This window comes from Ochotona curzoniae, unplaced genomic scaffold (assembly GCF_017591425.1).
Source record: "Ochotona curzoniae isolate NIBS_2020 unplaced genomic scaffold, NIBS_Ocur_1.0 contig_3255, whole genome shotgun sequence".
NCBI classification, from domain to species: Eukaryota; Metazoa; Chordata; class Mammalia; order Lagomorpha; family Ochotonidae; genus Ochotona; species Ochotona curzoniae.
This window is the reverse complement of record NW_024465777.1, coordinates 876,928-902,704: the sequence shown is the minus strand read 5'-3', so window position 1 is coordinate 902,704 and position 25,777 is coordinate 876,928. Positions and strand designations below refer to the sequence as shown.

General features: G+C 47.2%; 1 protein-coding gene and 2 pseudogenes across 2 annotated transcripts in view; 1 reads left to right on the top strand and 2 right to left on the bottom strand.

Moving 5' to 3' along the window:
• CDC42 (cell division cycle 42) overlaps nucleotides 1–16,512 on the bottom strand; it is a 38,875-nt gene extending 22,363 nt beyond the window's left edge. Inside the window, exon 1 of one of the 2 annotated variants that reach the window (XM_040979496.1) lies at nucleotides 16,399–16,512. The gene's annotated coding sequence lies outside the window, so the exon portion shown is untranslated. The remainder of the gene's footprint in view (nucleotides 1–16,398) is intronic. The other variant, XM_040979495.1, reaches the window with a different exon arrangement.
• On the top strand, nucleotides 7,681–8,042 carry LOC121156012 (annotated as a pseudogene).
• Nucleotides 16,513–18,931: 2,419 nt separating the features above from the next.
• Nucleotides 18,932–20,258, bottom strand: LOC121156116 (annotated as a pseudogene).
• Nucleotides 20,259–25,777: the final 5,519 nt, after the last annotated feature.

The following is a 25,777-nucleotide window of genomic DNA, read 5'->3' as shown; positions in this document are numbered from 1 at the left end:
ATTCTTTCCAAATTCTTCACACTTTCAGCAAATACAGAATAAGCCATGTAAAAACATCTCTTTTTGGACTTTACAAAGTTCTGAAGAAACAAATAAAAAAATTCTTAGAAAACACAGGCACTCCTTCAAAATCAAGTAACACAGCTACTGCTCTAAGTATGCATCCTGACAGAACCCACCCCTGAAGTGTTTCAATAACTGTAACCACTCCGCAGAATGCTTTAAATCAAAAAAAGAAGACAATCTTCTAGTGGGAGATGTTCCTGCTGGTCTCCCATGCTTAGATACATTCTCCTGAATAAGCCAAGGGAGCAAGATCCTGACCATCTCTTGACCCAGGGCATCCATTCCACAAGGCAAACGCTGAAGGATGCTGCAACATCTCCCTCTGCAACAAAGGGCAAGCTCACTTACTGCCTGCCTCTGAACACTTGTTCCCCAAGGCTGTGTTCCTGAGCTCTGCCATCCGCAGGGACAGGATCCACCTGGGCAACTCTGCATTCCTCTTCATTCTTTAGAGGAATCAACACACACACTCAAGTTGCTTACTAGGTCTTAAAGCAATTTCTGTCTTTGACTCAAGAGACTTGTGTTTCCTGCCAGCATCCATATTAGGCTACTGCATTTAGCTTCTTAACAGAGTAAAATAAAATCCCAGGCCAACTGACCAAGCCTTCTGAGAAATAACTTTACAAAATGTGTTTTATATATAAATATAATAATTAAGTACTTTCTTAGGGGCCGGTGCAATTGCCCAACAGGTTAATCCTCCACCTGCCAAGTGCTGGCATCTTATTTGAATACCAGTTCACATCCCAGTAGCTCCACTTCCCATCCAGCTCCCTGCCTGTGGCCTGCGAAAGCTGAGGATGATCCAATCCCTTGAAACCATGAAACCACGTGGGAGACCCAGGGGGGCTCCTGGCTTTGGTTCAGTTCTGTTCAGCTCAGCTCCAGTCACTGTGGCCATCTGGGAAGTGAACCAGTGGTTGGAAGATTTCGTCTCTCCTCTCTGGAATTACGCCTTCCCAATTAAAAATAAAGAATTTTTTAGGAAAAAAAAAAAATTCTCAGTTTAATTTATTTAGGATACTAGGCAATAATCAAATACTTTCAAATAATCCAATAAAACCAACTATTTTAGTCATCATGTCAATTATTTTCATTATAAAAGACGTTCCTAAAATAAGTGCTTTTCTATATTCTCTCACTCCTAAGCCTATCAGCATGTCTACAAACTAACTATTGTTTCAATTTGCTTGTGTTGCATTTCCTAGGCGCTTATTCTTCCAAAGAAATTAGCAAAGGCTGGAAAGCCACCATCAAGAAACACAGTATAAAGTGCTTCTTCAGAGCAAGCACTTGAAGACTGACTGAAGCAACTGCTAACAACAAAGAATAAAAAAACAAATCAGCTTTTTAACTTGCTCTGCTCTAAATGAGAAAGGTTAATCATCTAAATTCTTTTTTAAAGATTTATTTATTGGAAAGTCAGATATACAGAGAGGAGGAGAGACAGAGAGGAAAATATTTCATGCGATAATTCAATCTCCAAGTGAGCGCAACGACCGATGCTATGCCGATCCGAAGCCAGGATCCAGGAACTTCTTCCAGGTATCCCACACGGGGTGCTGGGTCCTCACCTCGCACGCGCTGGAATCCCATATGGGCGCCAGTTCTAATCCCAAAGGCCCCATTTCCCATCCAGCTCCCTACTTGTAGCCTGGGAAAGCAGTCAAGGATGGCTCAAAGCCTTGGGACCCAGCACCTGCATAGGAGACCGGGAAGAGGCTCTGGGCTCCTGGCTTCAGATTGCAGCCACTTGGGGAGTGAATCAACAGATGGAAGATCTTCCTCTGTCTCCTCTCCTCTCTATATATCTAACTTTACAATAAAAATCTTTAAAAAAAAAAAGATATGGATTTACTAATTTTTTTCCACTTTTTAAAGCACTTACTATGTATCAAGAACTGTCCTATTACAACAAAGTTCACATCCTCTTGGGGCAACAATATTGGTAGGCTACTTTAACAATAAACAAGTATCATCCCCCATATATTCTAGCTTCATAATCTTAATAACAACAGCCACCCCCCAGGAGTAATTCTCTCATCTTGATCTCTTAATGAAGCACAACATAATTTTACTTTTACCTAATGCACAAAACTCCCTAATATTTCATGGAAAACATAGGTAACTAGAACACTTGGTTTATTCCAAATCCCAAATCTGAGTTTTCCAAAATCCTAAGTCCTAGACAACCTGGGGAGAACAAGACTGAAATTCTTCAACCAGTTTCCATGCATTTTATTTGACCCATCTAGTTACCTGTAATCATTAATACTATCCAAATTATCGAAAATGCTTTGGTACCTATTCAAAATCTATGCCTTGATTCACATACCTCCTCTTTAAAACTGTGGGTACCCAGTCTCCCCATTAATGTTACTTTTTTTTAAATTTTTATTTATTTTTATTGGAAAATCAGATATACAGAGAGGAAGATCTTCCATCCACTGATTCACCCCACAACAGCAAGAGCTGATTCAATCCAAAGCCAGGAGCTTCTTCCAAATCGCCCACGCAGGTACAGAGTCCCAAGGCTTTAGGCCATCCTCCACTATTTTTCCAGGCCACAAGCAGGGAACTGGATGGGAAGTGGGATTAGAACTGGTGCCCATAAGGGATCCCAGCACTTGCAAGGTGAGGACTTTATCCATGAGGCCCCCGTGCCAGGCCCTGATGTTACTTCTATTCTAATTCCTCAAGAATCTTCCCTTGAGACACCTGCGCAACCATTTTTTTTAAATTTATTTACTTTTATTGCAAAGTCAGATGTACAGAGAGAAGAGACAGATCTTCTAATTGCTGGTTCACTCCATAAGTGGCCACAATGGCTGGAGCTGAGCTGACCCAGAACCAGCAGCCTATTCTGGGTCTCCCACAAGAGTACAGGGTCGCAAGGCTTTGGGCTGTGCCCGACTGCTTTCCCAGGCCACAAGCAGGGAGCTGGATGGGAAGTGCAGCTGCCGGGATTAGAACCAGCGCCCATATGGGATCCCGGCGCGATCAAGGTAAGAACTTTAGCCACTAAGCTACCGTCCTGGGATTAAAAAATAAACAAATTTTTTTTAAGTTCACAGAAAATGAATGTTGTGAAAAAACACAAATTTCAAAAATTTTTGCATCAAAATAAACTTTAATGTCATTTTCCACAAACTTTCTGAATTACCCTCGTATCCAATTCCCTTCCTGTTGAAGCTACTGCGCATCCTTCAGAGCTCAGTTCAATCACCTCCTCAGTGTTCTCCTCATAACGTGACCCAGAATATCGGCCCTCTCCCTCCTTGCAGCCTATCATATTACCCTGTGGATTTCCTTCACAGAACAGTCATAACCTATTATTATCTTACTTGTCTGTCACTGAGGCAAAGGAGACAGACTGAAAAAACAGGGAACTCTCCTAAAGGTACAGATTCTGCTGTGTTCGCAGCCACACACCAGGTACACAGCCACTGGTAAATGGACTACACACACCTAGACGCCATTTGCATTTACAGGTGCTTGTGTTTCAAGCTCTCTGTGGAAGCAGGCTTCCTGTATTTCATCTCCTTTCCTAGTGTCCTACTCTAATACAGTAATGAACATGGACCAAGGACAAAACAGAATAAAATTCTGAAACGTCTGTAAAACCTTGCTTACTACTCAATAGCAGGAAGAAAGGCATGAGATTTTTAAAAACAGGCACATGCAGATTCCACTTCAGCTCAAATTAAGCGTGTGACCCAGCAAGCTGCTCCACTTCCACACCTCCCAGTGTTCGCCTACAAGTAACAGGAACTCACAACTGCTGACATGAGGTCATGTACATACCGCCTGACACATTTCAGTGGACACAGGGAAAAAGTGCTCCATTAACACTCACAGAAATCAAAGTAACCCTCTGGTGAAGACCTGAGCCACTGCCAGTAACTTTTCAATAACTTATAAATAAGATGGTCTTAGGAAAATATTGGATTCTACATGACAGGGTTATTTACCAATATGTTCAATCCTTTCAGAAACCCCCTCACTGGAACCCCAAAAATCAATTTAAATCACATGTCACATTTGTAGTCAGGAAACTTAGAATGCTACAGAAAGGGTGTAATCTTTCTTGTAGACACAAAATATTACATAATCATATGCCAAATATATATCAAGTCTATCTAACAAGACAACACAGAGTAGTAGTAAACAGCACAGGATTTCAAACCAAGCAGTCGTTAAGTGTGTTATTTTCATTCCTATGTGACTTTAGCCTAGCTACTTAACCCCTTTAAGCCTTCCTCTCTCCATCCATAACAAAGATAAGAGAATTCATATCATAGCACAGGTGTTCCATGAGAACTGAGTTACTGGTGTACAGCACTTAACACTCAAATATGAGCTTAGTGTCACCATGATCAAAGAAGCAGCCAATTTACAATCTGGGCAATCATCTACAACAGGCTGTTTCAACACCAACAGAATAAAAACCATCTGTGGGGCCCAGTGTGGTGACCTAGCAACTAAAGTCCTCACCTTCCCTGGCCAGGATCCCATATGGGTGCTGGTTCGTATCCCAGCTGCCCCACTTCCCACCCAGCTCCCTGCTTGTGGCCTGGGAAAGCAGTCGAGGAAGGCCCAAAGCCTTGGAGCCCTGTACCCATGCGGGAGACCCAGAAGAAGCTCCTGGCTTTGGACTGACTCAGCTCCGGACACTGTAGCCACTTGGGGAGTGAATTAGTGGACAGAAGAGCTTTCTCACTGTTTCTCCTTCTCTCTATAAATCTGACTTTCCAACAACAACAAAGAGAAATCTTTAAAAAAAAAACTGTGAATCTCCTGAAAACCAAAGAAAGTGCTAACAAAGTTACTTCCTAGATGAGAAAGAAAATTAATTAGATTTTTCCATTTTTCCTCAAAATATTATTAGGACCTCACACACAAGACAATTTAGCACCTGACACACAAGCTAAATTACTGCTTTCAAAAATTAGGATTGATAGGAAACAAGTCTTCCATTTTTACCTATATATACCAACTCAATATATACATTCTTTGATCTGGCAATTTCATATCCCAATCTTTCTCCAATTATGAAAAGAGGGAAAAACAAGAATATTCACTGCAGCTTTTCTTGAAGAAGCATAATGACAGGAAATTGTCTACATGTGCAGTAACAAAAGGTTGGCAAAACATAGTACTAAAGAATCATGGGGTCTGAGCTGTGATATAGCGAATTGGGCATCCCCCCCCGCCATGGTGCTGACATCCCACGTGGGCGCTGGTCCAAGGTGGCACCACTTCCAACCCAGCTCCCTGTTGATGTGCCTCAGACAGCAGTGAAAGATGCTTCAAGTCCTTGAGATCCTGCACCCCGCATGCAAAACCCAGAAGCGGCTCAGCTTCGGCCACTGCAGCCATCTAGGGAATGGACCACAGGAAGAAAGACGTCTCTCGGAAATGCTGCCTTTCAAAGAGAGAGAGAGAATCCTATGCAACTATTAAAAAGAATGTATTATAGCATTTATGGACTAAACTACTCCTACCCAAAGGACTCTCAAAACTCATTTGTTCAAGTCCTAACCCCTAGCACCTTCCGATGTGACTGTGTCTAGAGAACAGGACTTTCAAGAAATACTAGAGTAAAATGAGATCATACATAGACCCTAATCAAATGTGATGGGTTTCCACAACAAGGAGAGGATGAGGATACAGACAGGCACACAGGGAAGATCACCTGAAGACACCGAAGCCAGTGATCCAAAAGCCAAGGAGACCCTCAGAAAAACAACCTTCCAACTCACAGCCACCCACAACTTCAAGGAAACAAATCCGCATTGTACTTTATTATAGCAGCCCTAGAAAACCAACAGTGCCAACACGTAAGATCTTCACAAAACATCAAGTTTTTATAAAGCAAGGGACAGGAGCCAGCATCCCGGCACCATCTGTGATACTGACATCCCATATCAGAGTACTGATCCCAGTCCCAGCTGCTCCACTTCTGATCCATCTCCCTGCTAATCCCTCTGAGAGAGCAGCAAAAAATGGACCAAGGTGAACTGCTGGCTTCCACCTAGCCCAATTCCAGCAGCTGAATCCATTTAGGGAGTGAACCAGTGGATGGACTAGCTATCTCTAACACTCTGCCTTTCAAATAAATTAAATTGCAACAGGCAGAAGAATAATGCAAAATGCCAGTTCTGTGAGGGTTTTTCTCCCTCTTTTTACTGGATGAAAACACACAACTCATTTACAGAGTCCATTTGCAAACACAAATTCTTGTCATATTCCCTTTTGTATGAATGCCTTTTCAATTATGTGTTTAGTATTTTTCTTCAACTGTAAGAATCAAAACACTACAACGAAAAAATCTAAAAGAAACAGTTAACAACCAAGAGAAACACCATCAGCAAATCTGAGGTCTACAGCTATTGAAACCTGGTCAGTCCGCCTCACCAACATCCTTCATTTCCTTTACCACCTAGGTATAATGTCTTTCACATATATGTCAAGAGCTGCAAAAATATGCGGATTTCTTCATCTTTCCTCCTCTCTGTGTATCAGACGTGTCAATAAAAATACATAAATCTTTAAAAAAAAAAAAGGGTCCCAGCTTGGTGGCCTAGCAACTAAAGTCCTCTCTTTGCATGCACTGAAATCCCATATAGGTACCAGTTCTAATCCCAGCAGCCCCGCTTCCCATCCAGCTCCCTGCCTGTGGCCTGGGAAAGCAGTTGAAGATGGCCCAAAGCTGTGGGACCCTGCACCTGCGTGGGAGATTTGGAAGAGGTCCTGGCTTCGATCATCTCAGCTCCAACCATCAAACAGAGAGTGAAGCAAACAGAAGGTCTTTCTTCTTCCTGTCTCTCCTTTTCTCTGTGTATCTGATTTTCCAATTTAAAAAACAAATCTTAAAAAAAAGAAAAAAAACACTTGGATCTTGAGGATAGCACTGTGACACAGCAAGCCAGGTCTCTGCCTATAGGCATGGCATTCTATAAAGGCACCTGTTCCAGGCCCAGCTGCTCCACTTCCCAGCCAGTCCCTGCAACGTGCCTGGGAAACATCAGCAGACAGCCCAAGTTCTTTGGCTCCTGTACCCATGTGGGACACCTGGAAGCAGCTCTGGGCTCCTGACTTCAGAATGGCCCAGCTCCAGACATGAGGCCATGTGGGGATAGAAGATCTGTCTCTCCTTCTCTTCCTGTAAATGTACATTTCAAGCAAAAATAAATTTTCAACACACACATTTTGCCTCAATGATTAATTCCACTGCAGCTATTTACCCCAAAAAGAAACACCTCACCAATAAATGTATATATACATACGGAATGCTGTAACATCAAGACAGATAATGCCTCAGAAAAATGGTAAATGATACACTACTATATAACTATACCTACTAAAAGTAACTGTCATTAACTACCAACATGGTCATTTAATGCTATTAGAACTGTATTAAATACTAACTCTTTTTGTTCTAAACAGAAAAACGCAAAAAAAATTGACAAAATTGGTGTTTTGTGTGTCACTTAAGAAGATTCTAAGTGCCTAACAATTTTATTCCATCAGGTCCCAAGTTGGGATCTAAGATATTTATTAAAATATGCTTAATTCACTCTTTCCCTCTGAGCAGAAGCAGTGGCAGTCATGGCCAAGATTAAGGCTTGGAACCTACGCGGCAAGAAGGAAGAGGAGCTGCTGAATGAAGCAGCTGCATGACTCAAAGTAGAGCTGTTGCAGCTGCGCGTCACCAAGGTCACTGGCGGTGCAGCGTCCAAGCTGTCCAAGGTTGGCATTGTCCGCAAGTCCATTGCCTAGGTCCTCACGGTCATCAACCAGACCCACAAGGAAAACCTCAGGAAGCTCTACAAGGGCAAGAAGTACAAGTCCCCGGACCTGTGGTCCAAGAAGATGCGCACCGCCACAACAAGCACGAGAACCTCAAGACCAAGAAGCAGCAGTGGAAGGAGAAACTGTACCCGCTGTGCAAGTACACGGTCAAGGCCTGAGCCCAGCAGGGGGTGGCAATGCAACACACACACACACACACACAAAATATGCTTAATTCATCCAAGAAACTACTGCATTAACTGCAAGTCACCAAGACAATGAAATGTCTATAACAACAGTACAGTGGGGAAAACAGAAGCTCCACTCTCAGAAGTCTACAAGACTCAATTTAACAAATGTCTACTACACCAAACACCATGCCAGGTAACATAACACGCTTCATCTTGTATACGTCACGGTTTACAACGACAGTCTCAGACTGGTACATATTTACACTATAACCACAAACACCATAGGAGTGGTCCAAAACTTGAGAACAAATCCCTGGTTTAATGGAGTGTCAGAAAAAAAGGCTCTAATAAAACTGTCAAGTGGAAGAAACAAACAACCTGGTTAGATCCAAATCATACAAACCCAGGAGGCAGGCAGAGTGTTGATTTCGTCAGGATGGGAAACAAAAACGTTCATTTCTTTCATGTTTATGCACAAGTTTTAGTTAACACCAATACTGTCCTGTACTTGAAGATGAATGGTCAGAGGGAACCACATCAAGTCACGGAACTCAGCTAAGAGACCACCAGAGCAATTAATTACTGAAGTGTAGAATATGCACCAGGGAAGTAGGTAGAGCAATGGAAAATAGGTAATGTAACTGGCAGTGAAGTGTCTGATGCAGGAGGTAATTATGAGGAAATATAGTTTCAGAAATGAAAAGACAGTCTGTGCCAGGTGGAAGACAACACTCAGGCTACACACATTCTTACATGAGGGTATTTCAAAAGGTTCAAGGAAAAATTAAAGTTTATTTTGATACAAAAAGATTGAAATCTATTTCCAATGCATTTCAAATGCATTTTCTGTAAGCTCTCTCAGACCTCTAGTATGGGAGAGGATTCTTCTGTTCATGGCTCTACCCGACCCAGAACCAGTGAGTGACCAGCTGTAAGGACAGTCCCCTAGCCTCACTTCCATATAAGTCAGGCAACAGGGAGGGAAGTGGGAGTTAACCCAAAAGATGAGAGAGAAAGGGAAACTGGAGCAGTATACATGGCAAGAAAAAACTACTATTTTATGCCCAATTATAAAATACAAGAAGTGTACAGATCATTATTACAAGCTTTCACAGAAACTTCTGGTACATGTGATCAGATTTTAAAAGTTCTTGGGTCTGGGGCCCAGCGTGATAGTGTAGTGGTTAAAGCCCTCGCCTTGCACGTGCCCATGTGGGAGACCCGGAACAGCTCCGGACTTCGGATTGGCTCAGCTCCAGCCGTTGCGGCTGGTTGGGGAGTGAACCATCAGACGGAAGAGCTTCCTCTCTGTGTCTCCTTCTCTCTGTATATCTGCTTTTCCAATAAAAATAAATAAATCTTTATAAACAAAATTGTTTTTTAAGTTCTTGGGTCTGGCACTGGAGTAAAGTGGATTACTCTATCACACAATAGGATAACTATGGCTGAAAATATCTGCTTGAATATATCAAAATAGCTAACAAAGGTCTTCTACTGTTACCAACTGAATGATGCATCTGAGGTAAGACACACCAAATACCCCAACCTGATCATCACACACTGCTTGTTACTACATGAACTGAACACTACACTTTAATTAATACATATGCATTATTACCACATGTCAACAGAAACACATAGAGGGAAGGACATATACGAGCTAAGTCACCAACCGGGACACCCAAAACCCTGCAACTGATAATCAAAATACCTAAACTTCAGTCCCAGCTCAGCTCCAACTCTAATTTCCTGTTAACACATACCCTAAGAGGCAGTAGATGACGCCTCAAGTACTTCAGTCTGCCATCTGCGGGGGAGACCCAGAGTGACTTTTAGATTGCTGGCTTGCTGCGCTCATCTGGAAAGAATTCAGGAAATGGAAGACTTCTATGTCTGTCCCCTCAGCGCCACATTTTTCAAATACAGTGAAAATAAAAATTAAAATATCAGAAAAAAAGGGGGCCTGACAGCAATAACACAATAGCTAAATCCTCACCCTTGTAAGTGCTGGGATCCCACAGGGATTCCGGTTCCTGACCCAGCTGCTCCACTTCCCATCCAGCTCCCTGCCTGTGGCCTGGGAAAGCAATGGAGCCTTGGGATCCTGCATCTGCATTAGAAGACTAGGAAGAAGCTCCCTGGCACTTTTGGGACCTAACCACTTAGAGAAAATCTGGATTAGGTTTCTGGCTCCTGGCTCCAACCTGATCCAACCTCAGACATGGAAGGAACTTGGGGAATGAACCAGATGAGGTATAACTGGTTTTAAACATCTAAGTAAATGGCTTTAAAGTACCACTTGGCAGAGACTGAACACAGTTGGCCTGAAACATCACTCCCCCAGCTCTCCTGGGGGGGTCTACAGCAGCTCTACCCATAGCAATCTCTCCTTTGTCCCACAGTGGCATACACATACTTTTCTATGGATGTCTTGATTCAAACAGGGTGAGGAAGCATCACTCTAGAACAGAAGTGGGGAACTTCCAGACAGTAGGCCACAGGAAGGCCTGTGTAATCACTTAAGTCTGGCCATCAGCAAGGCAAGTGCAGATGGGACTCAAAATTCAAAAAAGATTTATGGATTTATCTATTTATTTATGTATTTTTAAAGACATTTTTATTACAAAGTCAGATATACAGAGAGGAGAAAAGACAGAAGGGAAGAGCTTCCGTCCAATGATTCACTCCCCGAACGGTCACAATGCCCAGAGCTGTGCTGATCCGAAGCCAGGAGCCAGAAACTTTTTCCAGGTCTCCCAAATGGGTGCAGGTTCCCAAAGCATTGGGCTGTCCTCGACCGCTTTCCCAGGCCACAAGCAGAGAGCTGGATGGGAAGTGGAGCTACCGGGATTAGAACCGGCGCCCATATGGGATCCTGGCACGTTCAAGGCGAGGACTTTAGCCACCAGGCCATGCCACTGGGCCCAGAAGATGTATTTTTTTATTTTAAAGGCAGAGTTACAAAGAAGGAAGAGAGGGAGAAGGGGGAGAAAGATCTTCCACCCACTCACTTCACAAAAGGAACAGGGCTAGGCCAGCCAAAGCCAGAGGCCAGGAATTCTACCGTGGCTACCGTGTGGATGGCAGGGACCCAGGTGCTTAGGCGGTCTTCCGCTGCTTTCCCACGCACATCAGCAGGGAACCATATAGTGGGCAGGCAAATGGGCCTCCAAGCAGTGTTCACAAGGTATGGGGCATCACAGGTGGTGGATTAGCCTGCTGTGTCACAATGCTGGCTGTACCAGGTTGATTTTTAGCTGATAATTTTAATGGCCAGCGAATGATATAAATATCCAAACAGCTGTTGGCAGAAAAACTTTGCTCTCCATGCTTTGGAGCACACACTGCACAATAATGGTGCTAATGAACATCCCCTACATCAAGAGTTTAGGAAGAAACATATCAGAGAAATAAATTCAATCTTGTCCTTGAAAAACAGCAATAATCTTTTCAGCACAGCAACCAAAAATGGACTAGATCTTAGTAACACTTTTATTCAATGCCAGAGTTAACGTCTTAAGCTTGCTTTGCTAAAATAAACCATTATTTTACACTTGGCCAATTAAATGCCAACTCTGCATGGGCCAAGTACTTGGGCCTCTGCCATCTACGAAGGAGACCAGGACAGAGCTCTGGCCTCTTGCTTCAGCCTGGCCTAGACTTCTTCGTAACCATAGTTTTCAACAAAATACCATTAAGTTCAAAAAACTAGACTAGAACTTAAAATTAATTATTACTAAGTGGACAGAAGCACCTGAATATTAAATAATACAATAGCTCCTAATAAAGGTAACAGACACATGAGGCAATCCCACACAACAGTCAAGACAAATACCCTTTAAATCCATCTGGAAATCACCATTCCTGGAGCCTGCACCATGGCACAGCAACTTCAGCGGCCACTTGGGAAGCCTGCCTCCCCTACAGGAGTGCTGGTCACAAACCCTGGTACTTAGATCCAGTTTACACTCATGTTCTTGGGAGACAGCAGGTGATGCTTTGTTGGCTTGGGTCCCTGCCATCCGCCTGGGAAACTCGGAGGGAGTTCCAGGAGTCTTTCGCGTGGACCAGCCCTGGCTGCTGAGGACACGTGGAAAATGAACCATCAATGGAGCAACTCTCTCCTTTTCCCCTTCCATCCCCCTCTATTATTCTTAAAAGTCAAGAAAAAAAATTTTTAAAAAGAGTTACACTTTTCATCACCGTACTCAGCTGCATAGACATAAAAATGTTTTGCCCAAAAATAATTTAATGCTTTCATTTTCCATGAAATTTTTTAAAGTACCCTGGTATTTTCAGTCTACACTTCCAAGCACTCTAATGGCAAACTATACTTCAAGAACACATAATGTAGAATTAAAGAGGCAAATACAAAGTCTACTTTTAGAGAAAATGACCCAAGTGTGAATGTAAAGCATTAAAAAGCAAGGAGTAGCACAGCCATGAGGCAGAGGCTGTCTTAGGCGACACAGCACCAATACTTAGAAAATATTAGTTTCCTATATTAGAAACTGTTCTGAACTATGGCTAACAGGGAATTCCAAGTATTTCGTTTAAAAATACTTCTTCTAAAACTACAAGGAAACACATCATTTCAGTGGTAAAATATTTGGTTTCACTTCACAAAGTAGCTTGAGATCAATGTCCCAAAGGCAACTGTGACCAATGAGAAGAAACTTTGACATCCAAAAGACTTGTACAAGATTAGCAGTAGCAGACATGTCTGAAACAGTCAGTAATAGAACTGCTTTAGGAAAAATATTCTGAACTGAAGGGAGGAGTAAGTAAAAGTGAAATCTGGTAAAGGACAAACATAACATGACCAGGAACTTGATCCTGCAGAGGGGAAGAAACCAAAGAAAAAAGTGCTGCTATTTGCAAACAGAAGAAAGCAACCATTAAATGACAATAATTTTTAGGCAAAAAAAAGAGAACCAGTTGTCAGATTCCTGGTGTTGTGATGTAACGGGTGAAGATGCCGTTATCCTCAATGTTGCCATCCCATACTGCCGATGGTTTCCGGCACACCTGCTCCATCCAGGTCCCTGCTAACGTGCCTGGGAATGCAGTGGAAAATGGTCCTAGACCTTGGGCCCCAGTATCCACTTCAGACACCTGGAAGAAGTTCCAGATTCCGGGCTTTGGACAGCCCAGCCCAGCCCTAGCCATTGTGCCCATTTGGGGAGCGAACCAGTGGATGAAAATCTCTTGTCTCCCTTACTCTCTGTAACTATGCTTTTAAATTAGGTAGATACATAATTTACGTGTGATGGTACACTGTCCCGACAGTGCAGCTGCAGAAGCTCCAGGCCCAAGCACATGGACAAGGTCAAGCACAGGAAGGTCAGTGCTTGTCACTCCAATGAGCCCAGAGACGGAGCTGGCTGACAAGGCCCTCAGCAGACACAGCACAAAACTCTAGGAACCCACAGAAGGGAAAAGGTTCCTCAGACACCACCAATTCCGTTCAGCTGATAATCATTCTTGAAGGTGCTGGTGAGCCAGGGCGCCAGATACATCTGGTTCAAGGAACTTGAATTCTCATGGGGGAAACATGTGGCCAACACTATTTGGAAGAGAACAATGAGCAAGAGCCTAGAATGCAGCCCCTTATATAGGGGCTAGGAGATCTACTCGAGGGAAGGGAACACAAGCTAACCGCCCTTTCCAGGGAAACCACACAGCTGGCGTGCTCACTACCTGCTCCTCATTCTCTCAACAAGGACCTGCATTAAAAACACACTTACATAAAAGAGACGACTTTCACTTGTCACTACTTTCACTTGTCACTACTGCTCACCACACAGGCACCATAAACTGAACCTCAATGCTTTCAAATCTGACAGTTCCTAGATTCAAATATTTTACTACTGTAATCATTTTTATAATAACTGGAAATGGGGCCCAGTGTGATAGCCTAGTGGCTAAAGTTCTCGCCTTGAACGCGCCAGGATCCCATGTGGGTGCTGGTTCTAATCCCAGCATCTGCTCCACTTCCTTTCCAGCTCCCCGTCTGTGGCCTGGGAAAGCAGTCAAGGATGGCCCAAAGCCTTGGGACCCTGCACCTGTGTGGAAGACCCGGAAGAGCTCCGGGCTCCTGGCTTCAGAATGGCTCAGCTCCGGCCACTGTGGCCGTTCGGGGAGTGAATCGTTGGATGGAAGATCTTCCTCTCTGTGTCTCACCTCTTTCCAATAAAACTAAATCTTTAAAGAAAAGTAATAGCTAGAAATGCTTTTCTAACAGAACAAAAAAGTGGGAAAAGTACATTAATAAAGGTAAACAAATCTTGAAGAGACAAAGCTCCAAGCAGCTCTGTGACGATTAAGCCTTCCCAGGACCCTGAGGTATAACATACACTCCACAGCCACCTGGAAACATAAGTCACAGCTGTGGTCATAATAGCAAAAACATTTTAATGGTAAGCATAAGGTGTACTACCATTTATCTCTTGAAGAAATTACTGCGAAATAATTGACTGTTTATTCTTTTATCTCCTTGTCTGACTCTAAGTATTCCTCTTTCAAACTAGCTACACGTTGAAAAAGGAAAGGTACAAATGGCTATACAAAAATCTCAAATACAGCAGACAAAAAAAAAAAAGGCAACAGATGAGTTTTACAATTTTATATTTCCGGGAAAAAAAAATTCCACACGAAGGCAAAAAAGAAAAAGAAAAAAAACCACTGCATTTCCGAAGCTCCACCTGCACAGCCACCCAGCTGCACCTATCCCGGGTCTGTCACACCCACAACGACAGCGAGTCATCTGAACCCATCACTCCTTTCAAGGGTGTCTTAAGCAATCTGGTCTCTCCATATAAATGACAAACAATGGGAAAGAACGTGTTCCAACACGAACCACCCTCCCAACAGCGTGTTACACAATGGATCCCTGTGCTGTGGAAAGTGACATCTTCCTGTGCGGTTGCACTCCGGGGTCCGACAGGACAAGCTAACACTCTGAGGGGACAACACTGTCATCCACGAAGACTGAGAACATTCAGATTGTTGTTGCTGCTGTAAAAACCCCAAACTGTTTTCAATGATCAAACAAGTGTCAAGCAACAACGAGGTGTAAAAACACACCGATCTGTGTCAACACCCGCCCCTCCGCCCCGGCCAGCTTGGGGGGGTTCCCGCCTCAGGGAGCGTCCTATGGCAGAAGACCCCCGTAAGGAAGCTGCAGGGAGGGGAAGGTGCGGACCCTGGGCTCCCCCACAGCCAATCCTGAGACTGAACCCTTCCCGGCTTTCAGACGCCAACACTGTAACAGGATTCCAAAGTCACCTCCACGCGGTGGGAGGGCAGCGGGGTCAGCCCCGGGGGCGCCCCACCAGGCACGCCGCCTGCATTGGGGGGCCCGACTTCTTGGAGTTAAAACTCGCACCCCTTACTGAGATGACGTCACCTTCTACCCTGCATTTCTCTCGGATTTAAAAGGGGAAACACACACACACACACACACACACACACACACACACACACACACACACACACGAACAAAGAAAAACGTTCCCCCAGTTAGAGCGACCAGGCAGGCGGCCCCCGCCAGGGTCGTGAGCAGCTTCGGGAAGTGTCTGGAATGGAAGCCTTCCCAGCAAGGGCAGGGCCGGGGTGGGAGAAGGCAAGGACAGACGCGACCCGAGCTCGGTATGCATCGAGGGGGGCTGCGAAGCCGGCTCGGGTCCACCCTGGGGCCGCCGCCTGTGGCCGAGCTGCCCTCCCCGCGGCCACGGCCCCGCCGCGCTCGCCATTCCGCTCCCCTCCCCCGCCCGCCGCAAAATGTCCGCGGCGGCGCGCGGCAAAGCAGGAAGTGCAAGCCCGAGGCCGGTGGGCAAGCGCCCAGCCCTGCCACGCTCGGGCCCCCGGCGCCTGTCCTCGCTGGACCCCCGGCGGGCGGCTCTCCGCGGCCTCGGGGTCCCCCCGCCGCCGCACGGTGTCCGGCCGGAGCCCGCGGGGACGCGCGGCGGGGGGAGGGGAGCCGGCGCCCGGGATGGGTGTGACCCCCCCTTCCTTCCGCCGCTGCCCGGTGACAGCCCGACCCCGCCCGAGCCCCGGCGTGCTCCGGTCGGCTCCTCGGGGGGTACCCCCGCACGCGCCCCGGGCCCGGCAGCTCTCCGCGGACCCCTCTCCCTGCGCCCCGCCAACCCTCAGAACCCGGACCCGGGCGCCTCGGGAGGGCGCAGCGCGAGCCGCGCACGGCCTCCCGGCCCTTCGCTCCCAGGCCTCGCGCCGTGCCCGAGACAGGCCGGTCCCCGACGACGGGGAACAGCGGGGAAGAGCGCGGCGGGCACCGGCCGGCCGGGAAGCCGCTCCCTCGGGGAGCCTCGGGCCCCGTACTCACCTCGGCTTCTCCACCGGGGCGTTGGCAGCACTGCGCGGGGTCTCCTCCGCTGCCGGACAGGGGCACGCTCCCGACGTCAGCACGCACGACACGCACGGTTGGGTGCCTGCGGAAGTGGGAGGGACGGGGAGGGGACTGAGGCCGTGGTGGGCGGGCCTCGGCCGGGCTCGCTCTGGCCCCGCCCAGCCACCGCGCACGCGCAGGCTGGCGCGCCCCGCTCGCTCTGAGCTGTGCGGTGCGCATCTCTTTCCGGTGTTGTGTGGGCGGCCAGGCTGAGAGCAGCTGTGTGCATGGCACTTCCTCTGGCGATTCGCCGGATGTTTGCAACGTGTGAAGCGGAGTGTGACCTCCTGTTTCGCGAAGAAGCCGAAAACTTCTCAAGGGGGCTGCGCAGGATGCATTCACCGGGCCGGGTTCCATGCCTTGTCTGCGGAACCTGAGGCTGCTTTTCCGCCCCTGCAGCAGCTGGGGATCTTTTGGGGGCTCAGACACTCTCCCCTCCTCCAGGCCGTGCTTCTCCTGTTCACTCCTCTTCCCTCCGATGTTACCACCGTCCCTGGCCACCCTAGCTTCATTGCACCGGCTCCATTGGCTCCCTGCTAGTGTGCAGGCTTCTGGATACCAGGGACCTCCTCCACTCCTAACGAATTGTCGGTCATCAATAATGTCTCAATTATTGCCTCCCACCAAGAAGGACACCTAATTCTGATCGATTTAATAATCCTGTTTGCTGTTGGATTGTTGACATACAACTTCCATTCCGCTTGCTTGGTGTTGTCGACCCGGTGCTAGACTTTGCACGTGGTAGCGGCTCATCAAAAACGCCACCAGTGATAACTTCACGGCATAGCACGTAAACCACTGGTTCCGGTCACAGCTGCCCTGTTGCCCATCTGGGGCCTGCTGATTGAGCTGGGAAAGACTAGGTGATGGCCCTAAAGCCGGGCCTGCTGCCACCCAGGTTGGAAACCCAGATGTAGTTCCTGGCTGCTGGCTTCTGCCTTTGACTACTGGGAAGGGAACCTGCAGATGGGGACTCTAGCTCGCCCCGAGTGTATCACTCTGCCTTTCAAAGAAATACATTTTAAAGACAAAAACAGCCATCCTGAGATACAAGAACTATTCCCCACTTACTGATATCTGAACTGAGGTTCAACCTGTTACTTGCCTGTTGTCAGAGCTGGGACTCCAGTTCAACGGCAGCATGACATTGGCCATTAGGGTTTGAGGACACTGAGCAGGGTCAGTATCTAGAGCTCAGCAGGTGGGTCCAGCAGCGGGCAGCAGGTCTAGCCGCTGCTCACCCTGCTGCTCCTTGCTGTCCTCCCGTGTGCCTGCTAAAGCCCCAGGAGACTTTAGGTGACGGTCCAAGTACTCAGGTTTCTGCCAACTGTGTGGCAGATTCCTCCTCCTTGGCTTCAGACTGGCCCATCTGTGGCTGTAGGCATCGGGGGAGTGAACCTGAAGATGGAAGACATTGCTCTCTGCGTGTGACTGTGCCCATACAATCAATAAATATTTTTTTAAAGAGACCAGCAGATGAGCAAATGTATTCTGTGATGAAAGCACTGACATGCTGGCAAGCATATTTCCACAATTTTTTCTGGGGATGGCACCATGGCATAATACACTAAGCCTCTGCCTGCTAGCACCAGTGTCCTATATGGGTACTGGTTTCTGTCCTGGCTGCTCCACTTCCCACCTAGCTCCCTGCTTGTGGCCTGGGAAAGCTGCAAGGATGGCTCAAGTCCTTGAGACCCTGCACTCACATGGGAGACCCAGAAGAAGTTCTTGGCTCCTGGCTTTGGACCAACTCAGCTCTGGCCATTGCAGCCACTTGGGAGTAAACCAGTGGATAAAAACCTATCTCTGTCTCTCTATATATAAAACTCTGCCTTTCAAAGAAAAATAAAATACAGCTTTTTTAAAAAGGTTTTTTTTTTCTGTGCACCTATACATTTATTGCACAAAAACAAGACTGTAATTTGGGCTGAGCATGGTAGCCTAGTGGCTAAAATCCTCACCTTACATGCACCAGGATCCCAAAGCCTTGGGACCCTGCACCCGCATGGGAGACCCAGAAGAAACTCCTGGCTCCTGGCTTCAGATCAGCTCAGCTCCAGCCATTGCAACCACTTGGAGAGTGAACCAACAGGTGAAAGATCTTTGTCTCTTTCTCTCCGTAAACCTAACTTTCCAATAAAAATAATAAATAAATATTTTTAAAAGACTGTAATCTGATTTTCTCTCTCAAAACCACACAATGAACATCTTGTCAAATAACACCTTTTGTCAAGACTACATTCCATTGTGTAGAGAGTACAATGTTTACCAATCTCCTACTCAGAGTTTAGATTGCTATAGGCTGTTATAGGCGTTTGTGAAATGAGCAGTGTATAAATTGAACAACAAAGTGGTTACATTTCCCCCAGAGACTAGTTAGTCATGCCCATTGCTTTAAACTGTCTTGTAGGCTCCATTAGCATTCCCAGCATCCTCTGTTCCATCAGCATCACTTTCTTTTTTTATAATATAAATTAACCCCTTTATTATAGGCTGCTGAGGTCTCCAAGATGGCACCTCTACTGGTCTTTCAATTCCTTCAGTCTTCTGATCGCAGACTTGACTGTGGCGGCAGAAGTGGTGTTGTATGTCCAGGCGCCGCCGGCCGCCATCTTCATGCAGGAGTCACAGTGCCAGATACCCACAGCACACCACTTCCTGTTGGTTTTGCCTCAGAAGGAGCAGGTGTACTTGGCATGCTGTCTGATTTCAATCTTCTTCACCATCTTCCAGAGGGAGATGCAGTAGCCGGTCCCGTATTTACCCATGATCCTGACTTTCTTGGTGCTTTTAGCCTAATCCAGGGGGCACCTGAGGCCTGGGTCGGGGGGGGGGCCAGGCTCTGCAGGGACCACGTCACCAGGATTCCCAGGGAGGCCATGGGTCAAGGCACCCAGCAGAGGCCAGTGAGGACAAAGAGCAGCATCACTTTGTTGATGAAATGTTACCACAGCGCTAGCTTTTCGAGGCTTTCTTTGGAGGACAGAACTTATTTAGCACTTATGTTCTCAGGTTTTGTCAGCAGGATCCTCCCTCGCCTTTTTCACAGCCCCACACAGCAGTGCCATTACTGCTTGACCTTCGACCCCATCACTTGCTGCTGGGCAGACCCCACCCTCCCACACCTGCTCGTCATAGTGAGTGAATCCTCCACTGCTTTCCCAAACTGTAAGCAGAGAACTGCATTGGACGTGGAGCAGCCGGGACACAAACTGGTACCCACATAGGATGGTGCTTGGAGGTGAAGGGTTAGCCAGGTGTGCTAGCCCCTCCTCCCTGAACTTTCAATCCAGGAGGCTCCAGAGTGATTTCACCTCCTTCTGCAGGCCTGGGCAGTGGCCCAGGCTCAGCCAATGGGGCAGTGTAGAAAGCCCTGTGGCTACAGCATTCCAATAGACATTGAACCTAATGAGCTCAGTTCTGGAACTTGGGTCAGAACTGTCCAGTCCAAAGAATCTCTGGAATCTGTTTGGGCTGTTAGCTTCCCGCTGTGAGGACAGAATCTGCCTGAGAATGAAACTGAGAAACAGCTGGACAATGGAGACCTGAAACCAAGTCCCAGGAACAAGTCCTGTTGGATCCGGGGACATCTGTCCCGGACATGAAGTCTCTTTATGGCTGTGTAAGTTTCTGTCACCACCACAGCACTCCAGATGAAGTACTCTGCCACTGCTTCCCCCCTGCCCGTCTGCCTTTGAGTGGCATTTGTCACCTCCCTCTGTATAAATGACCCCCTAAATCTCTACCTCCTCCAGCACCATCCCTTCTCCAGTCTTCTCCCTGTTCAGACGTTCCATCCTCTCCAGTGGAACCTTCCTCCAGTCCCATCTGCTCTGGCTTCTCTGGCACCTGTGCCTGCACCCTGCACATTTCCAGCCTATTCTGCATCATATGTCCATGTCCACCATATTCATACCCAGATGCTGCAGGCTTCCCTTAAGAACCTTTGCTGTAGGATCGGTCGCAACAAAAGCCAGTGCACAATACGGAATGCCAAGGTGAGGTTGCCTGTACCGGATGTGACTGTAGCACCCAACCAGCACACGTGAGAACCAGGAAGGGAGGGGGCAGAGCCAGCAGGGGGAATAAGGAGGGTTTCCCTTGCTGGATAGCTACTCCCACTGGAAAGCGTGAGCTGGGATGGGGGCAGACCAGATTAAGCAGGGCTACAACACCTGTGCGCCTCATGTGGACTAGATCAGGGAAAAGCCAGGCTGGGCTGATTATTCTTACTGGTGCAAACAAAATTAGAGTGGGTGAAGGTTGTTTGGGCTTAGCCGCAGCATCAGCTGGTAGAAGCTGGCACTGGGGGCCAATTCTGTCAAGTCAAACCACAGAACCACCTGGAGAGTGCATAATCTGGGAGTGGGAGAGGCCTGGGAGGGAAATAGTGGGCTCCTCCCTCTTGGGCTATCACTCCCACAGGAGGGCATGAAAACTAGGACGGGGCTGGGGTAGCTAGACAGAGAGGCACTCAACAACATCCGTGAGGGCTGGATAGTTGAGCTGGTTTGATGGAACTAAGCTTCAATGTCCATCAACATGTACGAGAGCCAAATGGAATGTGGGACAGACTGGACTAGTCTGCTACACATACTGGAAAACCAAGGTAGGGGGTGGGCCTGGTGGGGGTTATTGTGGGTCGCTCTGACTAGGCTACAGCTCCTACTGGTCTATGTGAGGGCCGAGTATGTGCTGGGCAGAGCCAAGCTGAACTGCAACACCCATTGGTTCCAGTGGAAGTCGGGGCTGAAAACAGAACCAACCCAGCGATTGCAACCACCAGCTGATCGGGGCGATGGACTGAGCCGGGCCCTGTACTTGTTAGCACATACAAGAATCTGGTCTAAGAACACCTCAGACAAAGTTTCTTTGGGGATCTCCCCAATTGAACTGCTGAACTCAGAACCCTAACCATGAAAGGACAGAAGATGGAACAAGTCAATCAACCACCTCAGCTATATGTTGGCAGCGAAATACTGGGCAAATGGAGACTCTATGAGGGACTGTGTCAATCAGTGGATTCTTCAACGACCTCATCATGCTTGGAGTGGCAAGATTGGCAGCGATTCATAATTGTTGAACTATCAAAACCACTTGAGCAAAACCCTCACAGCATGCCCCAAATCAGGGACCTGGGGTGGGTGGGAAACTGGGTGGGGCTTCTCCCTCAATATCTCGCTTTACCTCAGATACATGGAGGAAACAATATGGAAATAATAGTCTTACTTCCCTGTAGCCCTTGAACCTTTTTACCCTAATTAACTATGTAAAGACTGTCAAAAATATAATAAAAAATGAAAAAAAAAAAAGAATCTCCGCTGTGATTCACTTGACATCACGGGTCTGATTAAGCCATTCCTGCTCAGAAGCCTCAGGATGGTTCTTTCTTTGTTTTCAGAATTGAATCTCAAATCTTTCAGCCAAGTTTCTCAGTTCTCTTCCCCTTCTATATTTTTGTTTGTTTTTTATAATCACCTTTATTTTTTTTTAAGATTTATTTATTTTTATTGGAAAGTCAGATCTACAGAGAGGAAGATCCTCCTTCCAATGATTCACTTCCCCAGGCTGCTGCTGCAATGGCTGGAGCTGAGCCTAGCTGAAGCCAGGAGACTGGAGCCTCTTCCAACTCTCCCATGCATGTATATGATCCCAAGATTTTGGGGTTTCCTCAACTGCTTTCGCAGGCTACATGCAGGAAGCTGAATAGGAAGTAGAGCCGCCAGTATTAGAACCGGCACCCATATGGGATCCCAGTGCATGCAAGACAAGGACTTTAGCTGCTGAGCTGCTGCGCCAGGCCCTTCTCCTTTTATATTGATCACGGTCTTGCAAGGAAGCAGAACTGATAGGATGTGGATGGACAAATTTTTTGAAGTCTATGTATTTGTTAGGCAGCATTATAGCACTGGCATCCCATACAGGCATCAGTTAGTGTCCCGGCTGCCCCATTCTGATCCAGTTCCCTGCTTTTGTCCTGGGAAAGCAATGGAGATGGTCCAAGTCCTTGTCCCTTTTACCCAGGTGGGAGACCTAGAAGAAGCTCCTGGTTTCAGACCAGTCCAGCTCAGGACACTGCAGCCATTTGGGGATTGAACCAGTAGATGAAAGATCTCTATGTGTCTTTCCTTTCTGTAAAATCTGCCTTTCAAATACAAGCAAAATAAATCCTTAAGATAAAAAAAAAGGGTGGGGCCCGGCGAGATAGCATAGCCGTTAAAGTTCATGCGTTGAATGTGCCACGATCCCATATGGGCACTGGTTCCAATTCTGGCAGCCCCACTTCCCATCCAGCTCCCTGCTTGTGGCCTGGGAAAGCAGTCAAGGATGGCCCAAAGCCTTGGGACCCTGTACCCATGTGGGAGACCTGGAAGAAGTTCTTGGCTCCTGGCTTTGGATTGACTCAGCTCCTGCCGTGCGGTCACTTGGGGAGTGAATCATCAGACTGAAGATCTTCCTCTCTATCCTCCTCTCTGTATATCCACCTTTCCAATACAAATAAATAAATCTTTTTTAAAAAATGAAGTTACACAGAGAGAGGGAGGGAGAAAGAGAGAAAGAATGAGGACAATGAGATCTTCTATCCACTGGTTCATTCCCCAAGTTGCCACAACGACCAGGGCTAGGCCAGACTGAAGCCAAGAGTCAAGAGCTCCTTCTAGGTCTTCTAGGTCGGCCACAGGGATTACTGACATTCAAGGAGCTCGATCAGAAATGGAGCAGCTGGGACTCAAATCTGCACACATACGGGATGTCGGTGCTGCAGGCAGTGGCTTAACTTGTTGCACAACAGCTCTGGCCCCCAGGCAGATTTGCTATGAGGGATTGACTCACATGGTTTGGAGGCTAAGAAGTCCTGAGGGCTGCAGGGGAAGTCTACAAGCTGGAGACACCTGAGACCCAATGCTTTCATTTAAGTCTAAGTGCCAAGGCCCAAGAACCAGAGCTGCTACCTCCATTCTGGTCCAGAGCTGGGAGACATTGGAGTCAGGAAGGGCTGACATGTCAGGCTGCGTGAAAAGGCACAAAAACCTCCTTACTTGAGGAATGGTCAACTGTTCTGTTCTATTCAGGCCATCAACTGCTTCTGCGGGGCCCACCCCTCAGAGGGGCAGTCTGCCTTGCTCAGTCCACTGATTCAAATGCTGAGCTCACGCAGTAAAAGCCTCACAAATACACCCAAAATAATGCTGGAAGCAGTGTATTTGTGTACTCTGTAGTCCAGACAAGCTGATGTATAAAATCAACCAGGGGAGCAGGGTTTTGGCCTAACAGTAAAAATACATGTGAGATATGTGTGTCTTTTTCTAGTACCTGGGTTTGTGTCCAGGCCATGAGCCACAAACCCGGGTACTGATTCCAGCTTCCTGTGATCCAGCAGGCAGTGAGTGATTCAAGCAATGAGCTGCTGACATTCCCATGGGAGACGATGATTGAGTTTCTGGCTCCTTGCTTCAGCCTGGACTCTCCTTGGTCATGGCCAAGATTTTGCAGAATAAGCCAGATTATGGAAGCACCGTCATACACTCTCTAAATAAGGAGAAGCAACATAGAATGTGCTCAAACAATGTACTATATACCTTACCCAGAGCTGGACTTAGTGTTATGCACACAGCTGCCGTGACTCCTGGCCTCAGTGCCCCTGCTGTCCTCTGGCCTAGCATACCTTCCCTTCTCATCTACTTTCTGGAAAATTCATACTCCTTCCCATCGTGGAATGCACCTTTTGCCAACACTAACCTTGCACCCTTTCCCACCTCTGTACCTCTGTAAACCTTGTGGGTCCCTTCCCGTCTGCCACTCTCCTGCTCTCTCCCAAAAGGACCAACCTGGCCTCAACTCGGAAGTCTCCACTGACCGATCAACTCACTGCTTTGTGTGTAAATCATTTCTGTGACACACCAGGTTGGAATGATCTTTGTCTATGGTGCCTAAACCACCAGGATTTGCATAGGCAGGGATTTCATCTTACTCATTTTTGTCTTTTTACCTAATTACCTGGCACACAGGTGGCCTTCACAAAAGTTTCATAAATGATGTATGAACAAACACGAGGCCATCTCTGCCTTCCACAGCCTTATCTCAGATCCCAGGGCACTTAACTGACCCCTTCTCGAGGGGTTCGCCTGTTTAGCCATGGGTTCCCAGGCTCTGTTTGTCCTCCTGGGACCTCCCGGGGGCAAACTCTGCTTGAGATGCACTGTGTGCCCCTCACCGTGTTCTTCTGATACTCTCTCACTGAATGAGAGAACTTCGGAGTGTGTTTTCTGCCAAGGTTACAACCCACAAATCCCCCACCATCTTCCGTGGGGACGCCAGGAGCAGGATATGCAGTGAAGATGCCTCCTGGAGGCAGGCTTTTGGCACAGTGGTGACCACGCTCCTTAGGATGCTGGCAAGCCATGTTGGGAAGCCTGGGTTCAGGACCCAGTTCTGCTTCTGATTCCTGCTTCCTGCTTATGTGTACCCTTAGAGGCAGCTGTTGATGGCGCAGGTGCTTGGATTCCTGATGCTCACATGGGAGACTTGGGCTGTTCTAGCCATTTGGGGAGTGAACCATCAGATGACAGAGCTCTGTGTGTGTGTGTCTACCTCTGTGTGTGTGCCTGCCTTTCAAATAAAAATGAGGAAAAAAAGAGATGCTATCCTTTGTGTTCTTCCATCTTAGCATATGTGTGAGAGTAAATCCTAATTTAAGGCTTTCCATATGATTCACAGGTGAAAAACTACAAAGAAAGCAAGGAAGTGAAGGAGCTGTGACCTGGAAGGGGTGGGTGGGTTGAGGCTGCGATGATCCATTTCATGGCCTGGCTGATGATTGCACAGACGTTAGCTTCACAACAATTCACTGTACTTGTACACTTGTCTGGTATGCCTTTCTCCTGTGTCAAATTTCATAGAAATGCAGCTTAGAATTGTTACATGGAACTAAAATATTTAAGTTGTTATCAAAAGGGTGTTGATGGTGTGCAAATCCATATCATTGAGGCGCAAGCCCCACCCTTTGACCTGAACCCCTGGTTGGTCATGGCCAAGACCATGTCAGGGGCCTCACCCACCTCAGTGTGCTAGAATGCTTGGATTGGCTTCCAGAGGCTCCAGGGAAGGACCCTCTCCCTTTTCCCCCTCCACTTGAATTCACAGCAGTAAACTTGTCCAGGGACCTGGGCCTTCTTGGAGTCAGAGAAAGGACAGGAATTAGCCCAGGCTGTTTCCCACTTGCCCTCTGACGGGCCCAGGCTTGCCTCCATCCTCTCAGTTCCACACCTCTGGCAGACAGGATCTGGGTCACTGAGGACAGGTGCAGAGAAAAATC